Source organism: Mobula birostris, chromosome 8 (assembly GCF_030028105.1).
Source record: "Mobula birostris isolate sMobBir1 chromosome 8, sMobBir1.hap1, whole genome shotgun sequence".
Lineage (NCBI taxonomy): Eukaryota > Metazoa > Chordata > Chondrichthyes > Myliobatiformes > Myliobatidae > Mobula > Mobula birostris.
The window spans coordinates 69,981,637-69,992,387 of NC_092377.1; the positions used below are offsets into that span (position 1 = coordinate 69,981,637).

General features: G+C 39.6%; 1 protein-coding gene across 1 annotated transcript in view; it reads right to left on the reverse strand.

Annotated features, from left to right (window-relative positions):
- abch1 (ATP-binding cassette, sub-family H, member 1) overlaps positions 1–4,858 on the reverse strand; it is an 85,630-nt gene extending 80,772 nt beyond the window's left edge. Inside the window, exon 1 of the mRNA XM_072267076.1 lies at positions 4,805–4,858. The gene's annotated coding sequence lies outside the window, so the exon portion shown is untranslated. The remainder of the gene's footprint in view (positions 1–4,804) is intronic.
- Between the last annotated feature and the right edge of the window lie 5,893 nt (positions 4,859–10,751).

Consider the following 10,751-nt stretch of genomic DNA (forward strand, 5'->3'; position numbering starts at 1 on the left):
GTCTGGCGGTCTACCAAATCTCTCCATTCGCGTCTTCTCTCTTCATCTCTCTCTCTCTCTCTGGCAAAAGCCGGCAAAATCAACTACTTCCAGAATCACAAGACAGGGCAACAAAATCCTGATTGGCTAACATGCATCCACGGTCCTGTTATCTCCAGCCATAACCCAAACATTGCTGCTACAGAGAAACCGTTACTTCAGCAGTGGACATTACAAAGAAACCATTACATTAGCAGTGAACCCTTACAGCGCGTTACACAAGCAACTACAAAATCCCCAAAGAGAGACCATGGTCTACAGTCCATCAAAAACTAACTGTTCACTCCAACATTTCAACATCCCACAGTGTCAGTCTCTCTCTGTCAGTCTCTCTGTCTGTCTTTCTCTTTAACAAGGGGAGAGACAGATATCACTCCTTCCAAGGTAACAGGGGAGACAACAGTCATTAATTCAATGTTACAGTCATTCTGAAGCATTGCTTTTTTACTTCCAGGTCCCTGACTCAAGAATTGGCAAATTGATTCCTGAGTGCAGAGCACTCTGGTAGCCACGCTTACTGTCTTTGATGTTCTGGCTCCCATTGCACTGCCTTCTGCATGATCTTCTTTTCCGTTGTGTCCTGTTGCCACTCTCCTTAACCAATGCTCTAACCCATTTTTGGCCTTTAATTCTTAAGTGTCTTCCATCCCATCATAAACATTCTCCTCTTTCTCCCTCCACTTCCTCCTTTCTCTGTGTCTTAGAAGAATGTGTCTTGATGGAAGCTTATCTAAAGATGTTAACTGTTTCTCTCCACAGATGCCAACTATTTTGACCCTCTGGCATCTGTATCACTTTGCTCTTCCATTGGCATGTTCAACACATGATTTCCAAGCTTGCCCAGAGACATTAATAGTTTTATGCTATCCCTAAATTCTAAATCATTCAGAGCTCAGGACTTCATCTAAACCCCACTTCATCTGTAACCCAGTAGTTTTGTTGTCAAACTCAAAACCATTGTTCTACCTGCAGATTCATCTGTGACCTTGTTTTCTTCAACCTCACACATTGCTCCTAGCCAATGTTCCTCTTCTCTGGTCTGCAGTGCATTTTCCCATTGATGACAGACCCTTTGGCCATATTGTCTCCACAATCTAGAGATCACGTTCCAAACACCATTGCAATGGCATATCTCCCTGAAAAGTCTCCTTGCAACGTAGCCTGCAACTTCCAGCCGACTGTTGCAATTTCCCTGCTGCTCCTATAGGCAGAGTTTTGCAAGGGGCTTTCAGAACCATGGCAGCTTTCATAACCCACATTAACATGCTTGGAAACATTTTACACAATTACTTCCTTCTCGAAACTGTTTTAATTTTACTTCTGGGACAAGTCTCACTTATACTTCCTTTTCTTTGGCTCAGATTCAATTCCTGAATTATATATAAAATCAATTCTAATGAAGTTTTTTTTAACAAAATAACCAGAAATATTTCAATTCATGTCTGCTAATTACATTACCCATTGGTCAATCAGCTTGACTGAGCCTGTACAATAACACATTTGATTACATCATAAGGAGACAAATCTCAAGGTTGTATGAAGTATACATGCTTTGATAATTAATGTACTTTGAGCTTTGGTTTGCTGCACATCTCTCGTTTCTTCTCACTCCCAACAGTGGCTGGAGAATGCTTAATGTTTGGGCTCAGATGCCAGGTTCCAAGTCATTATTAAAGTTTTCACTGAAGCATTCGTGAGGGTGGGACTTACAATCAATATCTGCAAGACGAACCCTCGTGTTTTCCTAACCTTCCATTTTCAAATGTTCCCAAGCACCACCTGACAACCTTGCTTTTGCTCACTTGTTCTAACGTTTCCTTGAAGGCTTGATGTCAATTTTTTGGCAGGGGGGAGAGGGGGTGGTGCTCCTTTGAAAAACCTTGGAATGTTTTGCTATGTTAAAGTTCCATATTAATGTAACTTTCTGTTGTTGACACTGTTTGGATTTGCAACAACATCTCCTTCTCAGGACTCACACCACCAGGTTCAGGAACAGTTACTGTCCCTCAACCATCAAACTCTTGAACCAAAGGGAATAACTTCACTCAACCTCACTTGCCCATCATTGAAATGCTCCCACAACCCCTGGACTCACTTTCAAAGACTCTTCATGCCATGTTCTTAATATTTATTGCTTCTTTCTTTCTTTCTTTATTATTTTCACCATAATTTCTTCTTTCTTTCTGTATTTGCACAGCTTGTTGTCTTTTACACAATGGTTGAACGTCCAGCTGGTGAGGGTCTTCCCTTGATTCTACTCTGGTCACTGGATTTATTGAGTATGCCCACAAGAAAATGAATCTCAGGGTTGTACACGATGACGTATATGTACTTTGATAATAAACTGAATTTGAACTTTGAACCTTGATGTTGGACTACATCACACTTCCATCCTTTTATGATAGTCAGCTGCATTCAGTTCCAATCGTCTGATTCTGGTATCAATTGTACGCTGGCTGCTTTGGCTTCAGTTCATTATGGGCCACTAATCCCATCCGGGAGCATTGTAGTTTACTTAACTTTGTATTGGCTAATTCTTCATTTGTCTAAATATCTGTCATGGGTTCAGGATGTCCCAGATGGCTAATAAAGTACTTCTGAAGCATAGACCCAGTTGAAACAGAGGCCAAATTAAATGATCAGATAATCTGTTTTGCTAACATTGTCTAAGGGATAAATATTGGCCAGAACACTTGGGATAACTCTTCTGCTCTCCAGCAAATGAGTGCACTGGGATCTATTATGACCTGCCAAGTGAGTAGATGAAGCTTCAGTTTGTTCAGCCAGAATGAGACTACAATAATGGTCGCTCAAGGATACTCATTTAATTTTAGGACAACAATTTTCAAAGATTCATTAGATTCCTGAATAATTTTTGCTTATTCTTTTGAGAATGTGAAAAATAAATTATGTATAGCACAAAGTATTTACGCAAAGTTGATAAATGAAAAAATTAGAATGTCTGCAGTCACAACCGCTGCTGCACTTCGACAAATGAAGCCCCTTCATGTTTCCTTTGCTAATTTGCACTGATCGCACAGATACTGACAGAATAATGCAGCACAGAAGCAGGCATTTGGACCATTCCATTCTCTAGTGTTTTGGCAAACTGTGATGCAATGAATCATACACCCTATTTCTTCTCCTACAATGGTGCAATTTTCTCTTTCTAATGTATACTCCTTTAGAAATCTCCCATGAAATTTGTATCCATCTGTCAATCAAGCAATAGGCACTTAACATCAACCACGTGATGAGAAACGAGGAATTTTCTTCATATTGCCTCTGATTCTTATCCCATTCATCTTCCATCCATTTTCTCCAGCTACTAATCCTTCAGCCACTGGAAACAGGCTCACTCTATTTACTCTCGGCTTTCAAAAAGTCTTAACCTTCTTGGCTTAATGACAACAACTACCCGGTTTCACTCATCTATCCAAGTGCAATCACTCATCCGTGGAAACATGCTAGGATATAAAAACATAGAGGCATAGAAAACTTACAGCACAATAGTGGCCCTTTGGCCCACAATGCTGTGACAAACATGTACTTACTTTAGAAATTACCTAGGGTTACCCATAGCCCTCTATTTTTCTAAGCTCCACGTACCTGTCCAGGTGTCTTTTAAAAAAAACCCCATCATATCCACCTCCACCACCCTTGTTGGCAGCCCATTCCACGTACTCACCACTCTCTGCGTAAAAACTTGCCCCTGACATCTCCTCTGTACCTACTTCCAAGCACCTTAAAACGGTGCCTTCTCATGTTAGTCATTTCAGCCCTGGGAAAAAGCCTCTGATTATCCACACGATCAATGCCTCTCAGCATCCTATACACCTCTCATCCTCTTTCACTTCAAGGAAAAAAGGCCAAGTTCGCTCAACCTAGTCTCATAAGGCATGCTTCCCAATCCAGGCAACATCCTTGTAAATCTCCTCTGCACCCTTTCTATAGTTTCCACGTCCTTCCTGTAGTGAGGTGACCAGAACTGAGCACAGTACTCCAAGTGGGGTTTGACCAGGGTCCTATATAGCTGTAACATTACCTCTTGAACTCAATCCCATGGTTAATGAAAGCCAATGCTCTTTATGCCTTCTTAACCACAGAGTCAACCTGCGTAGCAGCTTTGAGTGTCCAATGGACTTGGACCCCAAGATCCCTCTGATCCTGCACGCTGCCAGGAGTCTTGCCATTAATACTATATTCTGCTATCATATTTGACCTACCAAAATGAACCACCTCACACTTACCTGGGTTGAACTCCATCTGCCACTTTTGTATCCTATTGATGTGCAGTTGTAACCTCTGACAGCCCTCCACACTATCCACAACACCCCAACTTTAGTGTCATCAGCAAATTTACTAACCTACTTCCTTGTCCAGGTCATTTATAAAAATCACAAAGAGAAGGGGTCCCAGAACAGATCCCTGAGGCACACCACTGGTCGCCAACCTCCATGTAGAATATGACCCGTCTACAACCACTCTTTACCTTCTGCAGGCAAGCCAATTCTGGATCCACAATCAAGGTCCCCTTGGATCCCATGCCTCCTTACTTTCTCAATAAGTCTCACATGGGGTACCTTGTCAAATGCCTTGCTGAAATACATATACACTACATCTACTGCTCTAGCTTCATCAATGTGTTTAGTCACATCCTCAAAAAATTCAATCAGGTTGGTAAGGCACAACCTGCCTTTGACAAAGCCATGCCTCTCCAAATGTTCATAAATTCTGCCTCTCAAGATCTTTTCCATCAACTTACCAACCACTGAAGTAAGACTCACTGGTCTGTAATTTCCTGGGCTTTCTCTACTCCCTTTCTTGAATAAGGGAACAACATCTGCAACCCTCCAATCCACCAGAACTTCTCCTGTCCCCAGTGATGACGCAAAGATCATTGCCAGAGGCTCAGCAATCTATGTAGGAAAGTGTTTTATGTCAGTCATTTAAAACTACAAACATACAGCGTATTGACCATATTCATCAAAAATAAGAAGACCCTGTCGACATTTGTTGACTTTACAACAACAGCAATGTGACAGGCATTTCACAAATGTGTAAACATTCAGATCAGTTTCCATCTGTGCACAACACTGACATTTGAGTTTATATGTATTCAGACACATTTGCCATAATCACTGTGCAACTTCTCTTTATGTATGAAAAGCTGAACTCTGTGTAGACTACTCGAAATACAGACTGTAAGCCAGTAGGTTTGCATAATAAATATAACTGGATTGCTAAATTTCTGTGTAAGTTTTTAACAGTGAGTATCGCCAAGTGGTAAATAATTCCGCATTCCATACATCTACCATACCTTCATGGTCATGCCAAGAATCTATTCTTTCACTGTTGCCTATGCACCCTGCCAAAAACTTTCTAAAGTCAAACATATTCATTCTAATACCACCCATCAACAATGTAGAATTCAACTGCTCCTGGAAGACAGATGCTTATCCTAGCCAAGGCGCATGTCACTTTTAGCACCTTTGAAAGGGTGGTATCACTAACATGCCTGACGGTCCCTTCCCATGACTTTAAAGCAATTGATGTCTTCCCCTCTGGTCTGCTAATTCCTGTTATTGAGCAGAACATCTGTTTAGAAGCAACCGCACATTCTGAAAATGGATGAACAAATAAGCAAATGACCAACCTTAACACAGCATTAACCTTAACACATTCTTTCAGAAGTCTTGTGGAGAAGCACAATTTGACTTTAGTCTGCTGCAGTTTAGATTTGCATCAGCCTTCAGCAATATCTGACATATATTGATATGTTCACCCGTTTTGCATTTACTTCTTTCTTGAAACTATTATATTTTTACTAGTGGAAAACTTCTCCTTTACACTTCTCTTTTCCCTCGCTCAGAATCAACCGCTTTATTCCCTTACTTTCAATTAGTTATAACAGTATTACAAATTTAACATTGTTTTCTGTCATCCCTTGACCCAAATCCAGATCAAATCTTAGATTTACTCATATGTTATCATTTACTACTTTGGTATTAACTGTACTCTGAATTAATGATAACTAAAGTAGTCATTAGAGATTCCATCCAAATCTGCTGAGGAATCCTTCTGTTCCCTCTGACTGGCAACATTACTAAAAATAATTTGATACTGACCTTTGGATGAGCTTAACTTACCTGAAGATGAGCTAGATGCTTGACCTCTACTTTGATGCAATTATCATCTGTGAAAGTATTTCAGTTTAAATACAACAATCATTATATTAAACAAACTATTACATGAGCACTTGTCAATTTTCTTCTCAAGACTCTTAAAAAAATCTTCTCTGGTCTTTTTAAAAGTTGGTAACAGTGCATTGGTTTATCAAAGCTCTAAAATTGTAAGTGACTAACATGCATCGTTATTTGTATATATGATGTGCAATTGCTTGAATTCATGTACCACTGCCTTGTTTAAGATCCCAGACAGTGAAAAATACATCTAAAATCTTTGCAATTATCTGAACTATTGGAACACTACAGGCAGGTACCTGTAGATTTGCCTTAGCCTAGGAATTTGCAGATCTAATGCTGTGAAAGCAACCCAAATCAAATTAGCCTCCAATCAAACTGAATAAACACTCAGTGGCCACTTTATTAGGTACACCTGTACACCTGCTCATTAATACAAATATCCAATCAGCCAAACATGTGGCAGCAACAGAAAGCATAAAAGCATACAGACATGTTAAGAGGTTTAGTAGGTTTTTTTTTGGCTGGCCTGAAGAGTTGAGTTGTGACTGGCAAATGGGGGAGAGAGAGAACATCAGGGAAAGAGCCAAGCTGTTGAAGGAAGTTTTTGGCGAGAGTGGAAGTGAACTAGAGATGGAGGTTGTGGGAAAGAGGAAGTTAAGAAAGCAGAGGTACGGGATATCAAACTCTGAGGAGTCAGCGGATGATCAAAGCAGGACAGCAAAACAATGGAAAGAAGATGAGATTAAAGCAATTATAAAACTAAGTGAAGACTTTTGATGATTGGAATCCGATTCGTTTGATGAAGATGCTCAACAAAATTATAGGTGAGATTAAAGGAGCAAAGATTTTACGAAATGGATCGCTATTAGTGATTTGTCAGGATAGTGCTCAGCAAGGCAAAGTGATAAGATTGTGTAAAATAGACAACAAAGAAGTACAATGCTCAATACCCAACGATAGAAAATGGACTAGAGAAGTTATTTTGGGGATACCAACAAAAGTTACTATGGATGAGATTAAACAGAACGTAAAAGAAGCAAAAATTATTGAGGCCAAACGTTTGAAAGTTACAAGAAACAGGAAAAAGTGTGATAGTTTATCAGTAATGATTAACTTTGATGAAGAGAGATTGCAGACTAACGTTTACTTAGGGTATATGTGTTATGCGGTTAAAATATATATACCACTGCCTTTAAGATACTATAAATGTCAGAAATTTGGGCACATTGCGGCGGTCTGCAGAGGAAAACAAAGATGTGGGAGATGCACTGGAGAACATGAATATGGGAAATGTGAAGCAGGAGCTAGGCTGAAATGCTGCAATTGTGGCGAGGGAACACAGCACAGCTTATCGAGGGTGCATGTGTAGCAAGAAGGCGGCTGAGATACAATATATAAAAATAACTCAAGGAATCAGTTTTGCAGAGGCAGTGAAAGAATTTGATGAAAAGGCTGTCAAGCAAACAAATAGAGGGAATAATAAACTGGTGAATTGTGAGAGCTGTAATATGAAAAATAAGGATACACTATTAATGAGTAGAAAGGATTTTGTGCTTTTTATGGTGGATGCAATTAATTGTTCAGTGCAAACAAGCAAAAGAACTGAGAAAATTAAAATTATCGTCAAGTCTGCAGAAAAGTATCTTGGTATTAAAGGGATTAGGTGGGAAGAGGTCAAAGAAACGCTGAATGGAGGATCAACAGTTCACAGACGGGGGAGATGGAATCTTAATGGCAGTATATTTATCGCAAATGGTCAAGAATTTAAGAAATGTTTCAGAACTTAAGGAAAATCCTCAGATTTTATGGTTGAAGCCCAGGATAAATGTGCAGAACTCCAACAACAAATAGAAGTACCCAACAAGAACAACTGTGAGTTGGAAAGAGATTGGAAAATGGAGGAAATTATTACAGGGATACAAAAGGAAAAGAAATTTGTTGCAAAGTGAATTATCTACATTCAGATTATAAAGTGAAGACATGGAAGCAAATGAAGAAGAACTCCGAGGTCTCAGTGAACAACTGCAGGCTACGATCCAAGAAAAGGAAAACCTGAAAAAAAGCAGATAGACTTGGAAAAACAGCAATTTTAAAAGTATAATGTGCGATAATTACTATTCTTTAACAAGACGATTTTAGTCTTACAAGTGATGTAGATGAAATTAACGTAATCAAGGTAATGCAACTACACGAAAACGTGACAAAATTAGGGAAGAATAGCAGTTTGCGGCATTATCTAATGAGCGCATTAAGCAGTCACGAGGAATTGCAACTACAGAGTGATGCTAATAGAGAACTGCAGGCTGAACTCGATTGTCCAGGACATATTTGGTTGGAACACAAGAAGTCTAGCAAGTAGCGGTAATACACTGAAAACTGGTTGTCAACCACCATAAAACAAAAAAGAAGAAGAGGTTTAGTGGGTCAGCCCCTAAATTTAGCTCCATTCACCGCATGATTTGTCAATCAGGCCCCAGGGGAGGAGAGGTAGGAGAGGCTGGGTTGAGAGGTCCCTGACTGCAAGGGAGTTGGAAATATGTTACCCAGATTCAGCCTAGTAGTTTGGAAAGGGTTAGTTTGTAGCCTATGGCTGCAAAAGCAGGGGGTGTTGAGATTGAAGGAGGAGGGTGGGAAACTGTGGAATACTCCAGAAGTAAGGGTAACGAAAAAGGGGTGCATCAAGTGAAAGACCTGAAGTAATGGGGGACAACAAATTGAGGAAAATGGGTGAATTGGAGGAATTTATAGTTCTGTATAAAATTAAAGGTCAGAAAGAAGGGGAAGGAGGATTTAGAGCCCTTAATCCTTTGAAAGTGGCAGCAGCGTTAGAGAACCAAATAGGTAAAGGATTCCAGGCCAAGATTTTGTCCAATGGATTGCTGAAAATTTGTTGCAAATATATTGCAACAATATCTTTCTATGAACTCTATGAACTGTTTGTTCTTCTGCCATCAGGCAAACGTTACGGGAGCATCAAAACTAAAACCACAAGGCTACTAAACAGCTTCCTCCCACAGGCAGTCAGACTGCTAAATAGCTGCTCTACCTGACTCTGCTTTGGATGCTTTTAACTTGCACTGGACACTTATAACTGATTTTAACTGACATGTGGCTGTTGTGTTTTACTATTTATTGTTATGTTTATTATTTAATGTTGTGTTTGTTATGTTATGATTGCACTCCTGGGAAATGCTGTCTAATTCTGCCCTGCAGAGCTGATGTATGGTTAGAATGACAACAAAGTTTTTTTTGAATCTTGAATCTTTGACCAATATAACAGTGCTAAAATGGTGGGAAAATTGGTTGTGAAAGTGGAGTGTATTACTCCAAAAGAAAGGAAGGGAGTTAGGGGGGTAGTGTATGGTATTTGGTCTGGCATAACTGAAAAGGAAATTTTGGACAATATTAAAGGTGGTCGAGTGATTGAAGCCAAACGATTAAAATCGAGAGAAGACGGTGATTGGGATTCTCCTGTCCTTCTGGTTTTTGCAGGTGATGTTCTTCCAACTGGAGTCTATCTTGGGTGCATGTACTTATCAAGTTAGAGAATACATTAGACCTCCCTTGCGCTGTTATAATTGCCAGAGATTTGGACACATTGCTGGTTCATGTTGAGGTAAAAGATGTATGAAATGTGGAGAGGATCATGATACTAAAGCATGTAAGGCAGCGGTGCCTAAATGCAGTAACTGTGGAGGGGACTGTGTAGCGGCATTCAGAGGATGTGAGTATTTTAGTAAGGCGAAGTGGATTCAGATGTTAGTATCCAACAAAAAATATCATATGCTGAGGCATTAAAGAAAGTTGATAGAGAGCAAAGGACAAGTAAAGAAAAGATTGGAACGATGGTGAGTCAGCACATTCTGAGTTCTCCAACTATGGTTCCTTCAGGCATGTTGTTGAAGACTAAAGAGTCTTTTTTTGACGTTTATTGTTGATTTACTGGTCAGGGCTAAAACTACAACTAAGGGGTCGGATATGATAAAAGTAGTTGTTGGAGCTGCAGAGAGATTCCTTGATATAAAACAGATTTCACTGGAAAAATTACACGAGTATATGACAGACAAACAATCACTGAATACTTCCCAGCTGTCGGGATCAGAGAGTACGGAGGAGCTTTATGTGGATGAAGAGGCCAATAATTAGTATTTGGATGTTTTTAATATTACAATGGAATGCAAGAAGTTTATCTGCAAATGGTCAAGAATTAAAAAGATTTGTTGGAACTTTTAAAGACCAGCCTGATTTGATCTGTATACAGGAGACATGGTTAAAGCCTCAGTTAGATTTTGTGATCCCTGGATATGATAGTTTGAGAGCTGACAGAATGAGTAAATCTGGTGGAGGGTGTGCAACTTTCATAAAAACAGGACTCCAGTTTAGAAGACTTGATTTTAAATCTAACCTTGAAATTGTGGCTGTGGAGGTTTGGAGCTCTTGTGGTCAAGTAACTTTGATTAACTTTTATAATCCAGTTAATATGATGTTATCAGATTTGGATGAGAT